This window comes from Bos grunniens, chromosome 1, assembly GCF_055505025.1.
Source record: "Bos grunniens cultivar Pamir isolate PY7600 chromosome 1, Bosgru_T2T1.0, whole genome shotgun sequence".
NCBI lineage: Eukaryota > Metazoa > Chordata > Mammalia > Artiodactyla > Bovidae > Bos > Bos grunniens.
In genome coordinates this window covers 93398429-93424279 of record NC_141165.1, presented here as the reverse complement: position 1 = coordinate 93424279, position 25851 = coordinate 93398429, and the positions used below count along the sequence as shown (strand labels likewise).

General features: G+C 39.6%; 1 protein-coding gene and 1 long non-coding RNA gene across 4 annotated transcripts in view; one reads left to right on the top strand and one right to left on the bottom strand.

Annotated features, from left to right (window-relative positions):
• LOC147379947 (uncharacterized) overlaps positions 1 to 677 on the top strand; it is a 35874-nt gene extending 35197 nt beyond the window's left edge. Inside the window, exon 5 of one of the 2 annotated variants that reach the window (XR_015165187.1) lies at positions 51 to 677. This is a non-coding gene — a long non-coding RNA (uncharacterized LOC147379947). The remainder of the gene's footprint in view (positions 1 to 50) is intronic. The other variant, XR_015165188.1, reaches the window with a different exon arrangement.
• IGSF11 (immunoglobulin superfamily member 11) overlaps positions 1 to 25851 on the bottom strand; it is a 260051-nt gene that overhangs the window by 174990 nt on the left and 59210 nt on the right. The window lies entirely within an intron of this gene.

Here is a 25851-nt window from a genome sequence, read left to right as displayed (position 1 = left end):
CAAGAATAATCCCAGAGTATTTTACTATTGCCTGGTGCAATCAATTTCAGCTGAAGCTGAAACTCCAATACTTTGGCCACCTGATGCGAAGAACTGACTCCTTGGAAAAGACCCTGATTCTGGGAAAGATTGAAGGCAGGAGGAGAAGGGGACAACAGAGGATGAGATGGTTGGATGGCATCACCGACTCGATGGACATGAATTTGAGTAAGCTCTGCGAGTTGGTGATAGACAGGGAAGCCTGTTGTGCTTCAGTCCATGGGGTCGCCAACTGATATGACTGAGTGACTGAACTGAACTGAACTGGGGCAATCATGAGTCACTCCTGCCCTCTAGTGGAAAAAGTAATGTAATGCACATGAAGGCCATATTCTTATCAGCTAACTGACTCATTGAGAACATTGCCTGAACCAGGAATAAGCAGTTCTGGCTGGTCAATGGGCAGTTGTAAAATACTGTGACTAAAATTGTTTTTTAACTCAAAAAAAAAAAAAAGACAATTTTTTATTCAATATTTTTCTAAATACCCATCATTTGATTTTAAATTTTGTATTAATATCTACAATAGAAAACTTACTTGTATTTGTAATTTAGTCCATCTGGGAAGTCAATCATATTAAGTATGTTTCACTTTTTAAAAATTTGCACCAAGTGTAATAAATACATTTCAAAATAAATAGTCATGTGAAAATTGAAACAAAAAGCCACAAGTGAAGAATGCCATTTAGAAGTATAACAAGTCACTCAAGAGCACTTCTAGTCTGTTACTACTTAAATACTCATGATTAATCCCTCCAGTTTCTAACCTCAGTTTTCAAACCAGTTCCATATCACTGAAGCTCTGCAGAGGAGACACAAATAGCCTCAAATTTAATCCAAACTTTTTTCTGGGCATCTAGAATGTGCAAAAGTTAGGAAAGAGAAAAAGTTGGTGGAGTATACCAAAATGAAAAAGATATAGTCTCTACATGTAAAGAGAGAAGTACATGTACACATACACCACTAAACTGGAAAGAAATCTACCGGAATACTATTCTGTTGGTGGTACAAACTCAAAGACATGAAAGTAAGGGAAAACTTTGCCCTGAAATCGTCCTAAAGTAAGTAGTAAATGAATAAGCTCTTGAAAGACAGATACATCTTCAATAAAAATATACAAGGGAAAAGTTACCTCAGGTGGAAGGGAAAAATGAACTAATAAACATTAATGGAAAAGCACAGATTGAATTTTGGAAAAGATGACTAGTCAGGCATGGATGCAATGGCAGATATATTCAGAAATGAAATCAGAAACATGAACTAGTTACAAATCATGCAAGCTGTGAATGCCCTCCAAGAAATTTGTACTTCTCATCTATCTCCAAGAACAGTTAGTGAAAAAATTAAGAGGTCACAATAAGACTCACATTTTTAGAAAAAATAAAAACATTTTACTGTAATTCAGAAGATAAAAAAGAGAAAGTCTAAAGCTAAGGAGATCAGTTTTAAGGCCACTGCTAGAGTCCAGGCCAAAGACTCTGGACTCCAGTTGGAATAACGGCAATAGAGAAAGAGATGCTGACACAAGATGCTTCAGGAAAAGTGCGATCAAGACGGCAGGGCAAGAGGACACGGAGGTCACCCCCACAAAGAACATGTCGAAACTACATCTACAGGTGGAACCATTCCAACTGCAAACTGGCAGAAGGACTCCTATACAACCAAGCCTGTAAGAAAGATACACATGTAATTGGGTAGGACAGAAGAAGAGTTGAGTCAGGACCTGTGCCCCCAGGAGGGGTCTCAGAGGAAAAGGGAGATCGGATGGGCAGAGACTCACCCCAGGGAGTGAGTGGGTTGAGCCACAGACTGGGCATCCCAGTCCTGGGGTCCTGTGTGAAGGAGCCAAGCCCCCTTGGCTGGCCAGAGAACTGTTGGGACAGAAAGAGAGGCTGGAGAAGCCTAGGCTCTACCTGTAAAGAGTGTGCACAGGATGACTTGGCAAGAGAGGTCCGCTCCAGCAGGTGATGGGCTTCCCACCTCCACCTCCAGCCCCAGCCTGAACTGATGGAACGTTCCTGCCCTGCTCACTTCACATCACAGTGCAGCATTGGGCCTGAGGCAGCCAGAACTGGGGAGAAAAACTCAACCCTGGGACTCAGAGGAGGCAACGTAGTCCCATGGTGGAGCCTAGGAGGGGCAGCAGTGGCCACTGTTGGTGCTTCTTGAAGCAGCACCCTAGAGGCAGATTTCTGGGAGCAGCCACTTTGTCACAGCTCACTCCCTAATACAGAGAAACCTCACAGACCTCACCTCCCTTGCAGAGCAGGTTCAAGACAATCAGCAACAGCAGAGGCTGGGAACAAGGATCAGCTGGGAGACACAAAGGGGTCTTGTCCCCAAGGCAGGGCAGACAGACATCTGTCCTGCAGCTGCCGAATTTCCTGCCCCAGCCCAAGCCCGGTGAACACTCCAGCGCTGAGGCACTGGATCTGGGGCAGCTAGGACTGGGGAAAGACTCCGACGTAAGCTGTGTCTAGGTGGAACCACAGTCACCTACACAGGCAGCGCAGAGGACCTCTGTATGCCCAGGAGCCCCATTTGCTTCAGCACTGCCCTCCTCTGAGGAAAGGGGCAAGGGCAGGGAGAGGGGAAAGCACACGCTAGGTAACCAGCAAGGACCTGCTATACAGCACAGGGAACTCTTCACTGTTATGTGGCAGCCTGGATAGGAGGGAAGTTCAGGGGGAAATGGATACATGTACATGTATGGCTGAGTCCCTTTGCCATTCATCTGAAACCATCACAATACTGTTAATCAGCTATACTCTAATACAAAATAAAAGGTTTTTTAAAAATTCAGTGTTAAGAAAAAGTTGAGCAAAAAAAAATAAATGACTACCATGAAAAAGGGCTTCCCTGGTGGCTCGGATGGTAAAGAATTCACCTGCAATGCAGGAGACCTGGGTTCGATCCCTGGGTTGGGAAGATCTCCTGGACATGGCAACCCACTCCGGTATTCTTGCCTGGAGAATCCCATGGACAGAGGAGCCTGGTGGGTTACAGTCCATGGGGTTACGGAGTTGGACACGACTGAGCAACTAAAAACACACACCATGAAAACAAGCGGGGGGTGGAGGGGGGGATGGGGCATAGAGCCAGCTCAAGCCTGACCTTCAGGGCTTCTGCTCCAGCAACTTCACAGGGTGGTGACGGCTACTGTGAAGAGAGGAAGTCCCTCCTCACACTCGGTACCAGCTCTAGCCTCTCCACCTCCAGCCCACCTCCTACCAAGGTGACAGCTGCCAGCACACCCTGAGGAAAGACATAACTGATGCTCACATCTAATACAGCCCTCCCACCAAAGACACTGGGCACACACTCTGTATGGAGCCATTCCACATAAGAACACCTCTTCAAGTCCACAGTAGGTGACGGTTTCACCTGATTCACAGAACCAGAGAGAGTCAAGTAAAATGAAAAGCCAGAGGAACTTCTCTCAATTGAAAGAACAAAAGAAAATCAGAAAAGACAGATAATGAAACGGAAACAATTTGCCAAAGAATTCAAAACATCGGTAGTAAAAATGTTAACTGATTTAGGGGAAAGAATTGATCTAAACACTGATCATGTGAACAAGGATCTAGAAAATATAAAAATTACCTAATCAAAAATAAATAATTCAATATCAGAAATTTTAAAAACACACTAGAATGAATAAATAGCAAGCTAAGTAACAAGAAGAATGCATAAGTGATCTGGAAGTCAGAATAACGGAATTCACCCAAACAGAACAGCAGACACATGAAAAGATACTCACTGCCACTAGTTATCAGGGAAATGCAAATCAAAACCACAAGGAGATATCACCTAACACTTATCAGAATGACTATCATGAAAAAGATAATGAAAAACAAGTGTTAATAAGGTTGGGAAGAAAAGGGAACCCCTGTATACTGTTAGCAGGAATGTAAATTGGTACAGCCACTACAGGAAACAGTATGGCGGTTCCTAAAAAAAAAAACAAAAAATAGAAATGTCATACAATCCAGCAATTCCACTTCTGAGTATTTATACCAAAAAAAAGAAAATGCTAATTTGAAAAAGACATATACACTAAAATGTTCACAACAGCATTATTTATGGAAGGAACCTATCTGTTCATCAATAGATAAATGGATAAAGAAGATGTGGTACATATACAATGGAATATTAGTCACCCATTAAAGAAAAAGAATGAAATCTTGCCGTTTGTGACATCAGTTCAGTTCAGTTCGGTTCAGTGGTTCAGTCGTGTCCGACTCTTTGCGACCCCATGAACTACAGCACGCCAGGCTTCCCTGTCCATCACCAACTCCTGGAGCTTGCTCAAACTCATGTCCATCGACTCGGTGATGTCATCCAACCCTCTCATCCTCTGTTGTCCCCTTCTCCTCCTGCCTTCAATCTTTCCCAACATCAGGGTCTTTTCCAATGAGTCAGTTCTTCACATCAGGTGGCCAAAGTATTGGAGTTTCAGCTTCAGCATCAATCCTTCCAATGAATATTCAGGACTGATTTCCTTTAGAGTTGACTGGTTTGATCTCCTTGCAGTCCAAGGGACTCTCAAAAGTCTTCTCCAACACCACAGTTCAAAAGCATCAGTTCTTTGGTGCTCAGCTTTCTTTATAGTCCAACTCTCACATCCATCCATGACCACGGGGAAAACCATAGCTCTGATCATGTGACATGAATGGACCTAAAAGGTTTTATTCTAAGAAAAATGTGTTAATGGAGAAAGACAATACCGCATGATTTCACATATATGTGGGGTCTAAAAAGCAAAACAAACAGGTTCATAAACAGAGAAAAAACTTGTGGTCACCAGAGGGGAAAGGGGTGAGAGGTTCAACAAAACAGGTGATTAGGATTAAGGGGTGCAAACTTGCAATTATAAAATAAGTAAGTCATGTGGATAGAAACTATAGTTAATAATATTGCAATATATGTGCATGGTGACAGAGAGTTACTAGATTTATGGTGATCAATTTGTGATGTATATAAATGTTGAATCATTATGTTTTACACCTGCAACTAATACATAATATTGTATGTCAACTATTCTCAATAAAATTAAAAGAAGAAAGATAAAGAGAAGAGATCAAAAGTATGCAAATTCATGTTCTAACATAAGGAAATTTTTAACAAAAATCTAAATCACATATTGCTTCTGTGCTTTAGGGTTTTCATTGGTAGAATAAAATGATGAGATCATGATAAATTTCTAGGGTCCTTTTTAGATCTAAATTTGATGATTCTTTAGTCCAAAAATTAGTTAAGGATATGTATTTGAATTAACATCTAGTTGGCACTTGATAATCCAGGTAAAGGGCTTCCCTGGTGGCTCAGATGGTAAAGAGTTTGCCTGCAATGCAGGAGACCTGGGTTCAATCCCTGAGTTGGGAAGATCTCCTGGAAGAGGACATGGCAACCCACTCCAGTATTCCTGCCCAGAGAATCCCCATGGACAGAGGAGACTGCTGGGTTGCAGTCTATGGGGTCGCAAAGAGTGGGACACAACTGAGTGACTAACACCTTCAATCCAGGTAATGTAGAATTTATAAAAGATATAAAAATTGTTCACAAAGAGGTGCAAATTGAAGTGGTGGGAGGTTGAAAGGCATGACATAACAGAACTCTACAGATACAGCTGAAGGATGAAGCCTGTGGACAGATCTTTAGGGAATCTGAGTATCTCATCTTGTGGAATGGCACTAGCAGAAACTCAGATGCCATCTTTGACCTCTCTTCCTCACCACCCACCATGCCAACTGATAATTCTGCCACTCCATCTACTTATCTCCATCCTCACTGCCACTTTGCCAGCTCAGGCCACCATCTTCTCTTGCACCTGTGACTTAAATACTCTCTCTCTTTTAATATATAGAGAAAAGACATACAGACACAAGGCGGGGAGGAGGGGTGGGATGATATGAGAGCTTGCAATTGGCATTTATACACTACTGTGTGTAAAATAGATAGCTAGGGAGGACCTGTTATAAAACACAGGAAGCTCAGCTTGGTGCTTTGTGATGACCTGGAGAGGTGGGATGGGAGTCGGGTGGGAAGGAGCGGATTTATGTATACATATGTCTGATTCACTTCATTGTGCAGCAGAAACTAATACAACACTGTAAAACCACCATATTCCAGTTTAAAAAAATGTATTAAATATGTCTTTTTAAGAAAAGTTAGTTTTTGAAAGTAATGTTAAAAAATTCAAAACTTTCCCAAAGGTATACAATAAACATTTCTCTCCCATCCCAGGCCCCCAGTGACGCAATTCCCTTAAAAAGAGGAGACCCAGCTAATCAAAGTTGTGTAAGTCCTTTCAGAGACATTTTATCCATACACAAGCATATATGTATTTATGTTGGTTTTCTTTCCCCTCTGTTCACTTTGTTTGGGACCTTGTTTTGTCCCTTAATAACACAAACTTTATTTTTCACATTTGCAAGTGTATCTGTGGGGTAACTATAAACTTATAATGCATTTAATCATATATTTTATTGGACAGTATCTATTATTCCATAATATCTGCCGCTGCTAAGTCACTTCAGTCGTGTCCGACTCTGTGTGACCCCATAGACGGCAGCCCACCAGGCTCCTCTGTCCATGGGATTCTCCAGGTAAGAACACTGGAGTGGGTTGCCATTTCCTCCTCCAATGCATGAAAGTGAAAAGTCAAAGTGAAGTCGCTTAGCCATGTCCGACTCCTAGCGACCCCATGGACTGCAGCCTACCAGGCTCCTCTGTCCATGGGATTTTCCAGGCAAGAGTACTGGAGTGGGGTGCCATTGCCTTCTCCTCCATAATATCAGCAACTCTTAAATTTATATATTTCCCTTTCATGACTCTGTATACTCTTAAGACAAAGACCAAACATCTCTATGATCAGGCCTCTGTCCATGTCTCCTGCCTTGTCTGTTTGTCTCCAATCCCTCATACCTAGTATTACAGCATACTGAGTTTCTTTTAGTTACTCAAACTCTCCATAATCTGTTCTGCCTCCAGGCAAGCAATGTGCTCTTCTCTGTGCCTGGAATATTCTTCTCCTGACCTTGATCACTCAGTTACTTCTCAACCCTTGATAATCCTTCATGGGGTTGGTTCAGTCTCTCAGTTGTGTCCAACTCTTGTGACCCCATGGACTGTAGCCCACCAGGCTCCCCTGTCCATGGGATTTCCCAGGCAAGAATACTGGAGTGGGTTGCCATTTCCTTCTCTAGGGGAATCTTCCTAACCCAGGGATCAAACCCACATCTCCTGCACTGCAGGTGGATTCTTTACCACTTGAGTCACCAGGGAAGCCTGATAACCCTTCAGCTCTCAAAATAATAATGACCATTTTTTATTGTTTACTGAGGTACTGTCGGAGAAGGCAATGGCAAGCCACTCCAGTACTCTTGCCTAGAAAATCCCATGGATGGAGGAACCTGGTGGGCTGCATTCCATGGGGTCTCTATGAGTCAGTTGTGACTGAGCGACTTCACTTTCACTTTTCACTTTCACGCAATGGAGAAGGAAATGGCAACCCACTCCAGTGTTCTTGCCTGGAGAATCCCAGGGACGGGGGAGCCTGGTGGGCTGCTGTCTATGGGGTCGCACAGAGTCGGACACGACTGAAGCGCCTTAGCAGTAGCAGAGGTACTGTGCTAAGCAATTTATATGTACTGACATTTATTTTCACAGAAAACCAGTAAGATGAGTACTATTATTTTCCCCATTTCAAATATGAAAAAACTGGAGGTGGTAAATATCAAGAAATGTGTCCAAGGTGGTAAGCTGGTAGATGTTGGAGCTGTAGCAGGACTGTGGCTCTGCAGAAGTCCTACAACAAGAAACTGGCCAGACTTTATGTCACCCTTACGTTGCTGCTCCTCACCCCTCAGCTGAGAGTTAAGTGCCTCACCCACATGCACCAACAGCTGCTTGTACTTCTCCCTTCATAGTTCTTTTTTTGGCTGCAACTGGTTAATTGCAGCCCACAGGGTCTTCAGTTGCAGCATGCGTACTCTTAGTTGCAGCATTCAGGATCTAGTTCCTTGACCAGGAATTGAACCCAGGCACCTGCATTGGGAGCACGGAGTCTTAACCACTGGACCACCAGTGAAGTCTCTCCCTTCATAGCTCTTCAATACAGTATACTAACACATATATATGGAATTTGGAAAGATGGTAACAATAACCCTGTATACGAGACTGCAAAAGAGACACTGATGTATAGAACAGTCTTTTGGACTCTGTGGGAGAGAGAGAGGGTGGGATGATTTGGGAGAATGGCATTGAAATATGTATATCATATATGAAACGAGTCACCAGTCCAGGTTCGATGCACGATACTGGACGCTTGGGGCTGGTGCACTGGGACGACCCAGAGGGATGGTATGGGGAGGGAGGAGGGAGGAGGGTTCAGGATGGGGAACACATGTATACCTGTGGCAGATTCATTTTGATATATGGCAAAACCAATACAATATTGTAAAGTTAAAAAAAATAAAAAAACACAGAATTATAATTTCTTGCTTCCATACCAAAGATTCTTTCTAGAACATGAAGTTCTTGAGGTTAAAAACTATCTATCTTGTTTTCTACTGTATCCACCTTACCTGACACATAAGAGTATATGATAAACATTTTTTGAAGTGAACATTTTTTCCCAGGATTGTAAAATGGGAGACTTCCTTTTAATAAGAGAACATCACAAAGGCTTCCCTGATGGCTCAATGGTAAAGAATTCACCTGCCACTGCAGAAGACACGTGTTTGCTCCCTGGGCCAAGGTTATCCCACATGCTGCAGAGCAACTAAGCCCATGAGCCACAACTACTGCGCCTGTGCTCTAGAGCCCAGGAGCCGCAGCTGCTGAGCCTGTGTGTCACAACTCCTGAAGACCATATGCCTGGAACCCATGCTCCACAGCAAAGGAAGCCACAGACAGCAATGAGAAGCTCAGCACCACATCTAAGAGTAACCCCCAGTCCCTGCAACTAGAGAAAAGCCTGCACAGCAACGAAGTCCTAGCACAGCCATAAATAAGCAAATAAATAAAATTACTTTTTAAAAAGAGAATGAGACAAAAGGTCAGAATCATAAAAACCCTTCCTTAGGCTAAGGTCATCAGAAATCATAACTGCTAATACTGCTAAAATTTTATTAATGCCAAGTCACTCACCAGTACTACAAAAGCAGTCCCATAAGAGCAAAAGTCCCACCAGAGACATCTCTTCTTACCTGGGAGGGGTGAGGAAAAGAAGAAATGGAGGTTCTATGTTGTAATATAATATAATAACATTATAAAAAATCGATTTCACATTTTAAAATTTTTAAATAGTTACTTTTAGAAAGACCTCTTTGGATACATGGGACCTATTCTATTAGACCACTGAATCCCACACAAACCAAATGGATTACTTAAAGCTAACTGAATTTAGATCTGTAGGGCATCATCAGCAGTTGTCCCAACATAAAGCAGGGCAGCAGGATGGATACTGCTTCTCTGTCGCAGCTGCCACCATTCAGGGGCTCTGATCTCCCTCCTCTCCTGTATTACTCCTTGGAATAAGTCATCTACATGGATTTCAGCAAGTTATCAGAACAGTAACACACTCATCCAATCTTCCTCAGTAAACTATAGTTCCTCTGCATAATTGGTAAGGAGTTAAATATCCAAGCTCTTTGCAAATTGGGAAACCAGAGATACATTGAGTCTTTTCACTTCAACAGGTCTAAATCTTTGTAATCTAGGATTGGAGAGTGGTTTCTTAAATGTGACACCAAAATCATAGGCCACAAAAGAAAAAAAAAATTAACTGGACTTCATTAAAATTTAAAACTTTTGGTCATCCAGCAATACCACTTCTGGGCATATAGCTGCAGAACCATGTTTGAAAGGATACCTGCACACCAATGTTCTTTGCAGCACTGTTGACAATAGCTAGGACACGGAAGCAACCTAAAGGTCCCTCACCAGAGGAATGGATAAAGATGGGGTGCATATAGACACGACTACTACTCAGCCATAAAGAGGAATGGAATAGTGCCATTTGCAAAGACATGGATAGACTTAGAGACTGTCATACAGACAGAAGCTAGAGAAAGACATATCATATGTTACCACTCACGTGTGGAATCGTAAACAAGCCAACAAACGAACTCATGTATAAAACAGAAATCCAAACTTACGGTTACCAGAGGGTAAGGAGGTTGCAAACTGTGGGAGATTGGTATTGACATATACACACTACTATATATAAAACTGATAACTAAAATAAGGACCTGCTGTATAGCACAGGGAACTCTACTCAATACTCTGTAATAGCCTATGTGGGAAAAGAATATTAAAAGAAGAGTGGATATATGTATATATCTGATTTACTTTGCTGTATTTTTCCAGTGGTCATGTATGGATGTGAGAGTTGGACTGTGAAGAAAGCTGAGCACCGAAGAATTGATGCTTTTGAACTGTGGTGTTGGAGAAGACTCTTGAGAGTCCCTTGGACTGCAAGGAGATCCAACCAGTCCATTCTGAAGGAGATCAGCCCTGGGATTTCTTTGGAAGGAATGATGCTAAAGCTGAAACTCCAATACTTTGGCCACCTCATGCGAAGAGTTGACTCATTGGAGAAGACCCTGATGCTGGGAGGGATTTGGAGCAGGAGGAGAAGGGAACGACAGAGGATGAGATGGCTGAATGGCATTACTGACTCATTGGACGTGGGTCTGAGTGAACTCTGGGAGTTGGTGATGGACAGGGAGGCCTGGTGTGCTGTGATTCATGGGGTCGCAAAGAGTTGGACACGACTGAGCGACTGAACTGAACTGATACCTAAACTAACACAACATTGTAAGTCAACTCTACTCCAATAAAAATTTTAAAAACACTTTTTTTTAAATTTTATTTTATTTTTAAACTTTACATAATTGTATTAGTTTTGCCAAATATCAAAATGAATCCACCACAGGTATACATGTGTTCCCCATCCTGAACCCTCCACCCTCCTCCCTCCCCATACCATCCCTCTGGGTCGTCCCAGTGCACTAGCCCCAAGCATCCAGTATCGTGTATCGAACCTGGACTGGCAACTCGTTTCTTACATGATATTTTACATGTTTCAATGTCATTCTCCCAAATCTTCCCACCCTCTCCCTCTCCCACAGAGTCCATAATACTGTTCTATACATCAGTGTCTCTTTTGCTGTCTCGTACACCAGGTTATTGTTACCATCTTTCTAAATTCCACATATATGCGTTAGTATACTATATTGATGTTTTTCCTTCTAGCTTACTTCACTCTGTATAATAGGCTCCAGTTTCATCCACCTCATTAGAACTGATTCAAATACATTCTTTTTAATGGCTGAGTAATACTCCATTGTGTATATGTACCACTGCTTTCTTATCCATTCATCTGCTGATGGGCATCTAGGTTGCTTCCATGTCCTGGCTATTATAAACAGTGCTGCGATGAACATTGGGGTACACATGTCTCTTTCCCTTCTGGTTTCCTCAGTGTGTATGCCCAGCAGTGGGATTGCTGGATCATAAGGCAGTTCTATTTCCAGTTTTTTAAGGAATCTCCACACTGTTGTCCATAGTGGCTGTACTAGTTTGCATTCCCACCAACAGTGTAAGAGGGTTCCCTTTTCTCCACACCCTCTCCAGCATTTATTATTTGTAGACTTTTGGATCGCAGCCATTCTGACTGGTGTGAAATGGTACCTCATAGTGGTTTTGATTTGCATTTCTCTGATAATGAGTCATGTTGAGCATCTTTTCATGTGTTTGTTAGCCATCTGTATGTCTTCTTTGGAGAAATGTCTATTTAGTTCTTTGGCCCATATTTTGATTGGGTCATTTATTTTTCTGGAGTTGAGCTGCAGGAGTTGCTTGTATAAAAACACTTTTGTATTTCAAATGATACCATCAAGAAAGTGAAAAGACAACACACAGCATGGGATAAAATATTTGCAATTCATACATTTTATATAGGATTTATGTTGAGAACATATAAATAATTCTTACAATGCAATAGTGAATACAAGTAATTTTAATTATTTATTAAATTTAAAATGGGGAAAGACTCTGATTAGACATTTCTCCAAAAAAGACATACAGATGGCCAATAAGCACATAAAAAAGCACATCATCATCAGCCATCAGAGAAATGAAAACCAACACCACAAAGATGTGTCACTTCACAGTTACTAATATGGCTAAAATAATAGACATAATAGCAAGTGCTGAAAAGGATGTGGATAAATTGGAACCCACATACACTACTGGTAGGAATGTAAAATTGTGCAGCCGTTTTGGAAAACAGTATGGTGCTTTCTCAAAATATTACACAGAGAATTATATGATCCAGCAATTTCACTCCTAGGTATAAACCAAAGAGAAATTAAAATATAAATATATATCTACACAAAAACTTATACACAAATGTTCATAATAGCATTATTCATATAGCCAAAAAGCAGAAACAATGCAAATTCCATCAACAGATAAATAAAATGTGGTATAGCCAAATAATGAAAACTATTTGACATTAAAAAGAAAATGAAGTATTGATACAGGCTACAAACCTTGGAAACATTATGCTAAGTGAAAAAGAATCCAGATACAGATCATATGATTCTACTTATGTGAAATGTGAAGAATAGACAAACCCATAGACACAGAAAATAGACTAGTGGTTGCCTGGGGTTGAGATGAAGTGGAGGAGGAGAAGGGGGAGGAATGGGGAGTGACTGCTAATGTGTACAGAATTTCTTTTTGGAGTGTTAAAAATACTCTAAAATTAGATTGTGGTGATGGCTGCAAAACTCTCCAAATATATAAAAAATACTGAACTCCACATGTTAAATGAGTGGATTTTATGGTATGTGAAATATGTGTTAATAAAATTGCTTTCAGAAATACCTAGTTATGTTAAAAACTTAGCCTTATGCTTAAAGAACAATGAATTCCCAGACACCAACCCAAATGAAGAATTGATGCATTGGAACTGTGGTGCTGGAGAAGACTCTTGAGAGTTCCTTGGACAGCAAGTAGATCAAACCAGTCAACCCTAAAGGAAATCAGTCCTGAATATCCATTGGAAGGACTGATGCTGAAGCTGAAACTTCAGTACTTTGGCAATCTGATGCAAAGAGCCAACTCATTGGAAAAGATCCTGGCTCTGGGAAAGATGGAGGGCAAAAGAAGAGGGTGACAGAGGATGAGATGGTTGGATAGCATCACCAACTCAATGGACAGAATTTTGAGCAAACTCCAGGAGCTAGCTTTCTCACAAAGTAATAGATAAACAGGATAGAGAGTATAAATGAGAAAGAATGCAAGAGGGTCGGTTTAGCTTCCTATTGACCCTTTGTATGTCCTGGGTGCATACCCAAAATTTAGTGGTCTTGACAGTCCACACTGATTAGATATCACAGGTCAGAGGAATACGAAACTGTAAACTTGTTGTTTATTTTATTATAACCCATCAGGGTCTTTTCCAATGAGTCAGTTCTTCACATCAAGTGATCAAAGTATTGGAGTTTCAGCTTCAGCATCAGTCTTTCCAGTGAATTTTCAGGACTGATTTCCTTTAGGATTGACTGGTTTGATCTCCTTGCAGTCCAAGGAACTCTCAAAAGTCTTCTCCAATGCCACAGTTCAAAAGCATCAATTTTTTGGCACTCAGCTTTCTTTATAATCCAACTCTCACATCTACACATGACTACTGGAAAAACCATAACTTTGACTAGATGGAATTTTGTCGGCAAAGTAATATCTCTGCTTTTTAATATGCTGTCTAGGTTGGTCATAGCTTTTCTTCCAAGCAGCAAGTGTCTTTTAATGTCATGGCTGCAGTCACCATCTGCAGTGATTTTGGAACCCAAGAAAATAAAGTCTGTCACTGTTTCCATTGTTTCCCCATCTATTTGCCATGAAGTGATTACAACATGTTAGAAATGTAAAAAACCAGTCTCAGCTTGCAGGCCATAGAAAAGACAGACCATGCCATTTTTCACTGACACAATACTAGGCATGGGAGAGGGCGATTAGGTAGGTGGTGACCCTATAACATAGGAAGAAAAGCCATTTTAAGAAAAAGATTTTGAATTAAATCTTGGGCATGTAGAGTTTAAGAGATCTTTGGATCGGCAAAGTGAAATTGTCTAGTAAGTGCTTGGAGATATGTGTGAGGATTTTGGACAGTTAGAGACATACAGTTTGAAATTTTCAGCATCAAGATAACAGATTAAAGAGGTTATGAAAAGCATGTAGAGTAAGAAGAGAATCAATAACTCCAACACGAGATGGATAGGAAGAGAAGCATAAGAGAAAGTTCTGTATTCCTCTTTCCAACTCAGGCAAGGGAAACAAGGAGAGTTGAGGACTGTAAAATGTAACCAAAAGGAGAGGATGTTTGAGGTATAAGAAAAAAATTCAATGAATAAAAAACAAAAAAATTTTAATTAAAATAAATCTATGTTAAATTACATGAAAAGAGGTAATTGCTTTGAGTGAAAATGCTCAAGGAAAGTGATTAAAAAGAGAAGCAGGTCTAGAGAGAACCCTGTGGTGAATGTCGGTGTTCAATGTCAGAGATGAGAGAGGAGCCAATCAAGATGTTTATTTGCTTAAATAAAAACTATTCTTGTTAATTTATACAAACAAAATAAATTGGCTGTTGGGCACTTAATCAGGGAAGGGATTTATTGTGTGCATCTCACAGAACCAAAAAGAAACTGTTTGAGCAATCAGTTGAGTCAGAGGGGGAAAGGAACTGGGCAATTACAGGAACCTCAGCCAAAAAAATTCATGTACTTTCTCTTGGGAAGCTAGACGTAATGGGATTGGATTACTACCAGTGATTCCCTGTTCCTGTCTTCATTCCAGCTTTCATAATTCATTTAGTATGCATCTGATGGTTCAGCTTGGGTCAGATTTCTAACCCTGAATCAATCAGTTATGACCAGGAAAGCTGGTCATAGAAACTCACCACTGTTGTATATCTAATACTATATATGAGATAAAGAAAGAAATGTGAGCTGGCCAGCTACCCAAACTGGGGACTCCTACCAGGATCCTCTAAATAAATGGTATAAGAGACTAGAAGGGAACTAGGAAGGCATAATACTTAGGAAAATTGACAAGAGAGAAGACAACGTGAAGAAAGAATAGCTATCATTACCAAATAGTGCAGAGACTGAGTAAGACAGGGACTGAAAAATATTTTCTCAATTTCAGTATAAGGACAGAGGCCAAAACCAGATTACTCTGAGTCGAGAAGTGAGGGATGAAAACATAAGATTAAGAAATATGGGCTGCTATGTTGAGATGCTGGGCTATGAAGGGAAGGGGATCCTAAAGAGGGTTTTGTTGGTTTGAAACTTGAACGTGTTTAAAGTCAGCTGAAAGGGATATTGATGATGGTAGGAGTAGTTGATGGTAATTGATGGTGCAAAGCCCTGAAAAGTCATAAAAGGATATTTTAATGGATGGATTTATTAATCAGATTGATTTAATTATATTACCAAAATTTAGGAGAGCAGTGTCATAATAATTTAACTAGATAATCAATAATATTAACAGTTTAGGAGAAATTCTTCAACTTTTAATTTCTTTAGAAGTATCCATTTCAATACAAAATGCATGAAAAGTTCAAAACATTCTTGCCTAATTATCAAAAGAAAGTTTCTTAAAAATATAAATGACATCTCTTAAACTGTTTATTATCCACATTTGCCACCTAACACACCTGCTTTTTAAACAGTGCTCCAATAACTTAAACTTCCTAATGCAGATGTATTGAAAGATAAAAACATATGATTATCTCAATAGATGCAGAGAAAGCCTTTGACAAAATTCAACATCCATTTATGATAAAAAAAAAAAAAAACCTCCAGAAAGCAGGAATAGAAGGAACATACCTCAACATAATAAAAGCTATATATGACAAACCCACAGCAAACATTATCCTCAATGGTGAAAAACTGAAAGCATTTCCCCTAAAGTCAGTAACAAGACAAGGGTGCCCACTCTCACCACTACTATTCAACATAGTTTTGGAAGTTCTGGCCACAGCAGTCAGAGCAGAAAAAGAAATAAAAGGAATCCAAATTGGAAAAGAAGAAGTAAAACTTTCACTGTTTGCAGATGACATGATCCTCTACATAGAAAACCGTAAAGACTCCACCAGAAAATTACTAGAGCTAATCAATGAATATAGTAAAGTTGCAGGATGTAAAATTAACACACAGAAATCCCTTGCATTGCTATACACTAACAATGAGAAAACAGAAAGAGAAATTAAGGAAACAATTCCATTCACCATTGCAACGTAAAGAATAACATACTTAGGAATATATCTACCTAAAGAAACAAAAGACCTATATATAGAAAACTATAAAACACTGATTAAAGAAATCAAAGAGGACACAAATAGATGGAGAAATATACGATGTTCATAGATTGGCAGAATCAATATAGTAAAAATGAGTATACTACCCATAGCAATCTATGGATTCAATGCAATCCTTATCAAGCTACCAACAGTATTTTTCACAGAACTAGAACAAATAATTTCACAATTTGTATGGAAATACTGGACTGGAAGAAACACAAGGTGGAATCAAGATTGCCGGGAGAAATATGAATAACCTCAGATATGCAGATGACACCACCCTTATGGCAGAAAGTGAAGAGGAACTCAAAAGCCTCTTGATGAAAGTGAAAGTGGAGAGTGAAAAAGTTGGCTTAAAGCTCAACATTCAGAAAACGAAGATCATAGCATCCGGTCCCACCACTTCATGGGAAATAGATGGGGAAACAGTGGAAACAGTGTCAGACTTTATTTTTTTGGGCTCCAAAATCACTGCAGATGGTGACTGCAGCCATGAAATTAAAAGACACTTACTCCTTGGAAGGAAAGTTATGACCAACCTAGATAGCATATTGGAAAGCAGAGACATTACTTTGCCAACAAAGGTTCATCTAGTCAAGGCTATGGTTTTTCCTGTGGTCCTGTATGGATGTGAGAGTTGGACTGTGAAGAAGGCTGAGTGCCGAAGAATTGATGCTTTTGAACTGTGGTGTTGGAGAAGACTCTTGAGAGTCCCTTGGACTGCAAGGAGATCCAACCAGTCCATTCTGAAGGAGATCAGCCCTGGGATTTCTTTGGAAGGAATGATGCTAAAGCTGAAACTCCAGTACTTTGGCCACCTCATGCGAAGAGTTGACTCATTGGAAAAGACTCTGATGCTGGGAGGGATTGGGGGCAGGAGGAGAAGGGGACGATAGAGGATGAGATGGCTGGATGGCATCACTGACTCGATGGACGTGAGTCTCAGTGAACTCCGGGAGTTGGTGATGGACAGGGAGGCCTGGCGTGCTGTGATTCATGGGGTCGCAAAGAGTCGGACACGACTGAGCGACTGATCTGATCTGATCTGATGGAAATACAAAAAACCTCGAACAGCCAAAGCAATCATGAGAAAGAAGAATGGAACTAGAGGAATCAACCTGCCTGACTTCAGGCAATACTACAAAGCTACAGTCATCAAGACAGTATGGTACTTGCACAAAGACAGAAACATAGATCAATGCAACAAAATAGAAAGCCCAGAGATAAATCCATGCACCTATGGACATCTTATCTTTGACAAAGGAGGCAAGAATATACAATGGAGAAAAGACAATCTCTTCAACAAGTGTTGCTGGGAAAACTGGTCAACCACTTGTAAAAGAGTGAAACTAGAATACTTTCTAAAACCATACACAAAAATAAACTCAAAATAGATTAAAGATCTAAACATAAGACCAGAAACTATAAAACTCCCTAGAGGAAAACATAGGCAAAACACTCTCCAACATAATTCACAGCAGGATCCTCTATGACCCACCTCCCAGAATATTGGAAATAAAAGCAAAAATAAACAAATGGGACCTAATTAAACTTAAAAGCTTCTGCACAACCAAGGAAACTATAAGCAAGGTGAAAAGACAGCCTTCAGGATGGGAGAAAATAATAACAAATGAAGCAACTGACAAAGAACTAATCTCAAAAATATACAGGCAACTCATGCAGCTCAATTCCAGAAAAATAAACGACCCACTCAAAAAATGGGCCAAAGAACTAAACAGACATTTCTCCAAAGAAGACATACAGATGGCTAACAAACACATGAAAAGATGCTCAACATCACTCATTATCAGAGAAATGCAAATTAAAACCACAATGAGGTACCATTTCATGACAGTCAGAATGGCTGCTATCCAAAAGTCTACAAGCAATAAATGCTGGAGAGAATGTGAAGAAAGGGAACCCTCTTACACTGTTGGTGGGAATGCAAACTAGTACAGCCACTATGGATAACAGTGTGGAGATTCCTTTAAAAACTGGAAATAGAACTGCCTTATGACCCAGCAATCCCACTGCTGGGCATACACACTGAGGAAACCAGAATTGAAAGAGACATGTGTACTCCAATGTTCATCGTAGCACTGTTTATAATAGCCAGGACATGGAAGCAACCTAGATGCCCATCAGCAGATGAATGGATAAGAAAGCTGTGGTACATATACACAATGGAATATTTACTCAACTATTAAAAAGAATGTATTTGAATCAGTTCTAATGAGGTGGATGAAACTGGAGCCTATTATACAGAGTGAAGTAAGCTAGAAAGGAAAACACCAATACAGTATACTAACATATATATATGGAATTTAGAAAGATGGTAATGATAATCCTATATACAAGACAGCAAAAGAGACACAGATGTACAGAACAGTCTTTTGGACTCTGTGGGAGAAAGCGAGGGTGGGATGATTTGGGAGAATGATATTGAAACATGTATATTATTATATGTGAAATGGATCGCCAGTCCAGGTTCGATGCATGAGACAGGGTGTTTGGTGCTACTGCACTGGGATGACCCAGAGGGATGGGATGGGGAGGGAGGTGGGAGGGGGGTTCAGGATGGGGAACACATGTACACTTGTGGCAGATTCATCTCAATGTATGGAAAAACCACTACAATATTGTAAAGTAATTAGCCTCCAATTAAAATAAATAAATTTATTTTTTAAAGAATTTAAAGCTAAAAAAATAAAAATAAATTTAAAAAAGCTCCAATAACTTAAACTTTCTAATGCAGATGTACTGTTTTTTCCAGATTACTAAGGTTTTACTCTACTTGAAAATTCGTAAGTTACTCATAGCCTTATGATTTGCAACATAATTTAGTTCTAATCTCAAAATTTATAATAATTTTATGGCTTTTAAGTCATCTGAAATATAAATTCCAAGCTATAAAAAAATGCTTAAATTAAACTCATTTTCAATTATCTTGGTTTCACTGTTGTATTAAAGCAAGAGATGCTAGGATTGCATATTGAAGATTAGAAAGTTATTAAAGTGAAAATAGTTTCTGGAAAGAGAGGTGCACTGAAAAATAAAGCAATGTCAATTTGGTGAGTAAAGCATAAGACAATTAATTTTGTTTGTTTGTCAAGTTACAACGGTGTATTCAGACTGATCCTGTCAATTTCTACTTCATATACCAATTCAGTTCATTTCAGTCACTCAATCGTGTCCAACTCTTTGTGACCCCATGAACCGCAGCACGCCAGGCCTCCCTGTCCATCACCAACTACCAGAGTTTACCCAAACCCATGTCCATTGAGTCGGTTATGCCAGCCAACCATCTCATCCTGTTGTCCCCTTCTCCTCTTCCCCTCAATCTTTCCCATCATCAGCGTCTTTTCAATGAGTCAGTTCTTTGCATCAGATGACCAAACTATTGGAGTTTAAGCTTCAACATATGTGCTTCCAATGAACACCCAGGACTAATCTCCTTTAGGATGGACTGGTTGGATCTCCTTGCAGTCCAAGGGACTCTCAAGAGTCTTATCCAACACCATAGTTCAAAAGCATCAATTCTTCTGCACTCAGCTTTCTTTATAGTCCCAACTCTCACATCCATACATGACTACTGGTAAAACCTTAGCCTTGACTAGACGGACCTTTGTTGACAAAGTAATATCTGTGCTTTTTAATATACTGCCTAGGTTGGTCATACTTTCCTTCCAAGGAGGAAGCATCTTTTAATTTCTGGTTTCAATCACCATCTGCAGTGATTTTGGAGCCCAAAAAAATAGTCAGCACTGTTTCCAGTTTCCCCATCTGTTTGCCATGAAGTGATGGGACCGGATGCCAAGATCTTAGTTTTCTGAATGTTGAATTTTAAGCCAACTTTTTCACTCTCTGCTTTCACTTTCATTAAGAGACTCTTCAGTTCTTCGCTTTCTGCTCTAAGGGTTGTGTCATCTGCATATTGAGGTTATTGATATTGCTCCCAGCAATCTTGATTCCAGCTTGTGCTTCCTCCATCCCAGCGTTTCTCATTATGTACTCTGCATATAAATTAAATAAGCAGGGTGACAATATACAGCCTTGACGTACTCCTTTTCCTATTTGGAACCAGTCTGTTGTTCCATGTCCAGTTCTAACTGTTGCTTCCTGACCTACATACAGATTTCTCAAGAGGAGTTCAGGTGGTCTGGTATTCCCACCTCCTTCAGAAATTTCCACAGTTTATTGTGATCCACACAGTCAAAGGCTTTGGCATAGTCAATAAAGCAAAAACAGATGTTTTTCTGGAACTCTCTTGCTTTTTCTATGATCCAGCGGGTGTTGGCAATTTGATCTCTGGTTCCTCTGCCTTTCCTAAAACCAGCTTGAACATCTGGAAGTTCACGGTTCACATATTGCTGAAGTCTGGAGAATTTTGAGCATTACTTTACTAGTGTGTGAGATGAGTGCAGTTGTGTGGTAGTTTGAGCATTCTTTGGCATTGCCTTTCTTTGGGATTGGAATGAAAACTTACCTTTTCCAGTCCTGTGGCCACTGCTGAGTTTTCCAAATTTGTTGACATATTGAGTGCAGCACTTTCACAGCATCATCTTTTAGGATTTGAAATAGCTCGACTGGAATTCCATCACCTCCACTAGCTTTGTTCATAGTGATGTTTCCTAAGGCCCACTTGACTTCACATTCCAGGATGTCTGGCTCTAGCTGAGTGTGAGTAATCATACCATCATGATTATCTTGGTCATGAAGATCTTTTTTATACAGTTCTTCTATGTATTCTTGCCACCTTGTCTTAATATCTTCTGCTTCTGTTAGGTTCATACCATTTCTGTCCTTTATTGAGCCCATCTTTGCATGAAATGTTCCCTTGGTATCTCTAGTTTCTTGAAGAGATCTCTAGTCTTTCCCATTCTATTGTTTTCCTCTATTTCTTTGCACTGATCACTGAGGAAGGCTTTCTAATCTCTCCTTGTTATTCTTTGGAACTCTGCATTCAAATGGGTATATCTTTCCTTTTCTCCTTTGCTTTTTGCTCTCTTCTTTTCACAGCTATTTGTAAGGCCTCCTCAGACAGCCATTTTGCTTTTTTGCATTTCTTTTTCTTGGGGATGGTCTTGATTCCTGTCTCCTATACAATGTCACGAACCTCCGTCCATAGTTCATCAGGCACTCTATCAGATCTAGTCCTTTAATCTATTCCTCGTGTCCACTGTATAGTCATAAGGGATTTGATTTAGGTCATACCTGAATGGTCTAGTGGTCTTCCCCACTTTCTTCAATTTAAGTGAGTTTGGCAATAAGGAGTTCATGATCTGAGCCACAGTCAGCTCCCAGTCTTGTTTTTGCTGACTGTATAGAGCTTCTCCATCTTTGGCTGCAAAGAATATAATCAATCTGATTTCGGTGTTGACCATCTGGTGATGTCCATGTGTAGAGTCTTCTCTTGTGTTGTTGGAAGAGGGTGTTTGTTATGACCAGTGCATTCTCTTGGCAAAACTCTATTAGCCTTTGCCCTGCTTCATTCTGTACTCCAAGGACAAATTTGCCTGTTACTCCAGGTGTTTCTTGACTTCCTACTTTTGCATTCCAGTCCCCTATAATGAAAAGGACATTTTTGGGGGGTGTTAGTTCTAAAAGGTCTTGTAGGTCTTCATAAAACTGTTCAACTTCAGCTTCTGACCAGTGTTACTGGTCAGGACATAGACTTGGATTACCATGATACTGAATGGTTTACCTTGGAAACAAACAGAGATTATTCTGTCATTTTTGAGATTGCATCCAAGTACTGTGTTTCAGACTCTTTTGTTGACCATGATGGCTATTCCATTTCTTCTAAGGGATTCCTGCCCACAATAGTAGATATAATGGTCATCTGAGTTAAATTCACCCATTCCAGTCCATTCTATAGTTCCCTGATTCCTAGAATGTTGATGTTCACTCTTGCCATCTCGTTTGACCACTTCCAATTTGCCTTGATTCATGGACCTAACATTCCAGGTTCCTATGCAATATTGCTCTTTTCAGCATCGGACCTTGCTTCAATCAACAGTCCCATCCACAACTGGGTGTTGCTTTTTCTTTAACTCCATCCCTTCATTCTTTCTGGAGTTATTTCTCCACTGATCTCCAGTAGCATATTGGGCACCTACCGACCTGGGGAGTTCATCTTTCAGTATCCTATCTTTTTGCCTTTTTATACTGTTCATGGGGTTCTCAAGGCAAGAATACTGAAGTGGTTGGCCATTCCGTTCTCCAGTGGACCACATTCTGTCAGACCTCTCCGCCATGACCCCTCCATCTTGGGTGGCCCCACACGACATGGCTTAGTTTCATTGAGTTACACAAGGCTGTGGTCCATGCGCTCAGATTGGCTAGTTGTCTGTGATTGTGGTTTCATCTGTCAGCCCTCTGATGCCCTCTCTCAGCACCTACCATCTTACTTGGGTTTCTCTTACCTTGGATGCAGGGTATCTCTTCACGGCTGATCCAGCAAAGCAATATATATATACATACTTCATATATACACATACATAAATTACTTACAATGAAGTATTTTATATATTTTATGAAAGGGGATTTTAATAGCTATAGTATGTTAATATGAGTACTTACTGGATGTATATCAATATTTTAGCTCATATAATTATGGTAATCAGAACTTCCACAATAATTGGTAGAAAACAATTATAGGCTTAACACCCCCAAAAACTTTGGCCACCTGATGCAAAGAGCAGACTCATTCAAAAAGACCCTGATGCTGGGAAGAATTGAAGGCAGGAGGAGAAGGGGATGACAGAAGATGAGATGGTTGGATGGCATCACTGACTCATTGGACATGAGTTCGAGCAAGTTCTGGGAGTTAGTGAAGGACAGGGAAGCCTGGCCTGTTGCGGTCCATGGAGTTACCAAGAGTCAGACACAACTGAGCAACTGAACAACAATATCCCAAAACAACTTACAATAGAATAAACAAAAGAGGTACTAATTTTAAAAGACTGTTCAAAGAAACATTGAAAAAAATATTAAAGTATGACTCAGTAACCAAGAAAGAAAGAGGACTCAATTTTGGAAATTAAAAAGGAAAAATAAGCATATGTAGAGAAGATTGAAATAATATTATAAGAAAATACTTTATGCTCAAGAAACTTTAAATTTGAGCAGAAATAATTTCCTAGTTGAATTATCAAAAATTTTTTCAAGTAGAAGGAGAAAATCTAAGTAGACCAATACCATAGAATAAATTGGAAATTCTACGAAAGATCTGTACACACCACAACCATAACCCCTGACCCCTTCAAGGACCAGACCATGAGGTTTTATAGGTGAGCTTTAAAGGACAGATAAATCATATACAAACTATTACAGGGTATAGAAAAATAAAGTTTTTAAAAGTATTTTGTAAAGCTAACATAATCCTGACACCAAAACTTAATAAATATAAAACAAGAAAAGATAACAACAGAGCAATCTTACTGATTAATAAAGTACAAACACCCTAAATAAAATATTAGCAACTTGTTCCAGAACTGCCTTAAAAGAAAAAAATAGGATGACCAACTAAGATTTATTCCAGGAATGGATAACTGATTTAACATTTTAAAATCTCTTGATATAATCACATGAATAAATCAATGAAGAAAATCATATGATTATTTCAATAGATGCTACAAATTATTTTATAAAATTCAAAGCCAATTAAAATCTCTCATAAAACAGAAGTAGAAAGAAACTTCCAGGTGTGTGTGTGTGCATGTGCGCTAAAGATTCTTTATTATGTCATTTATTCATCTCATCAACTCCATTGAGTAGCTGTGTTTTTCTTCATTTTACAAGTGAAGATACTACAGATCACACATCATTTACCTAAGGACACATGGGCTTTAAATGGCGAAGACAACATTCAAACCCAGTTTTGTCTGGCTCAAGGCCTGAACTCTTAGTTGCCATGTAATACTAAAGAGATTGAAAATTAAAATGGATGGAGGAACCAATCAGGTAACTTAAATAATTAAGGGGCAGAAAGGATAGTGTGGGAAAATCGAAGAATGTATGTCCTCCCTGAACGGGGCAACTGCTGCTCACCAGGCAATTGTTGATATGTGGAACTGTGAACCCAGTATTGGCAGATTTTCCAATTCTTCAAAAGAAACTGGAAATCTGATGTGGGTATACAATGTCTCATTTTCAAAACTTTAAGGAGGGCTGGGGTAGGGAGTAATGATGTCAATGAAAATGGCAGGGTATGGACAGAAAATAGACAGGCCCCATCCTTCTGCAGAAACAATGGGAAAATAATCAAAACAGTAAGTCAGCTTTGCTGGGACTCTGAAAAGTAGACAAAGCTTTTCAGCAACCAAGTGAATGCTTAGTCAAGAAAGAGGGAACTTTACGAAGAGTAGAAAATTATTGCAGCATTTTCACTTGTCCTTGCTCCCAGCTTTTCAACTCAGCCACAGTTTTGAAGACAGCAGTCCATGTTCACAGTGGGGAACCACAGTCCCTGGTTCCACAGGAAGCAGAATGCACTCCATTCTCAAAGAACTGTGTTTGTCTTTTGTGACTTGTCTGAAGGCTACCTGAAGGACTGACACACATGCTGAATGGATAGAATATCAAGACAGAAGATCAATAAGAAAATAAAAGACTTAAACAACACTATAAACCAACTAGACCTCACAGATATATAAAGAACATTCCACCCAAAATAGCAGATAAATATTCTTTTTCAAGGAACATTCTCCAAGACAGAACTTATGTTAGCCACAAAACAAGTCAATGAATTTGAAAGACTGAAATCCTAAAATGTATCTTCTCTGATACATACCATGAAATGACGCATTCAGTAACAGAATGAAAACTGGAAATTTCACAAATATTTTGAAATTAAAGCATACAGTTTAAATAACCAATGGATGAAAAAAATATTACAAGGAAAATGTATATTTTGGGATGGATGAAAATACCTTGAGATGGATGGAAATAAAAATACAACATACCAAAACTTATGGGATACAGGAAACACTAAGGTCCAGAGGAAATTTAGACCTGAAAATGCCTACATTAAAAAAGAAGAAATCTCAGTTGATAACTTTAGACCTTAAAGAACTATAAGGAGAAGAGCAAACTACTAAACACAAACTAGAAGATGGAAGGAAATTCTATTCTAAAGAATTGAGCAGAGATAAATGAAATAGTGTATAGAAAAACAGAAAATCAACAAAACGAAAATTCGATTCCTTGAAAAGATCAACAAAATTGACAAACCTTGAGCTAGACTGACCAAAAAATGTAGTAATAGTGAATAACTTACATCAGAATTGAAAGTGGGGACATTACTACCAACCTTATGGAAGGAAAAAGGATTATAAGAGAATACTATGAACAACTGCATAGCAAAAAAAAAAAAGAGAAAGAGAGAGAGAGAAACTAGATGAAGTGGACACATTGTTAGAAACACATATTATCAA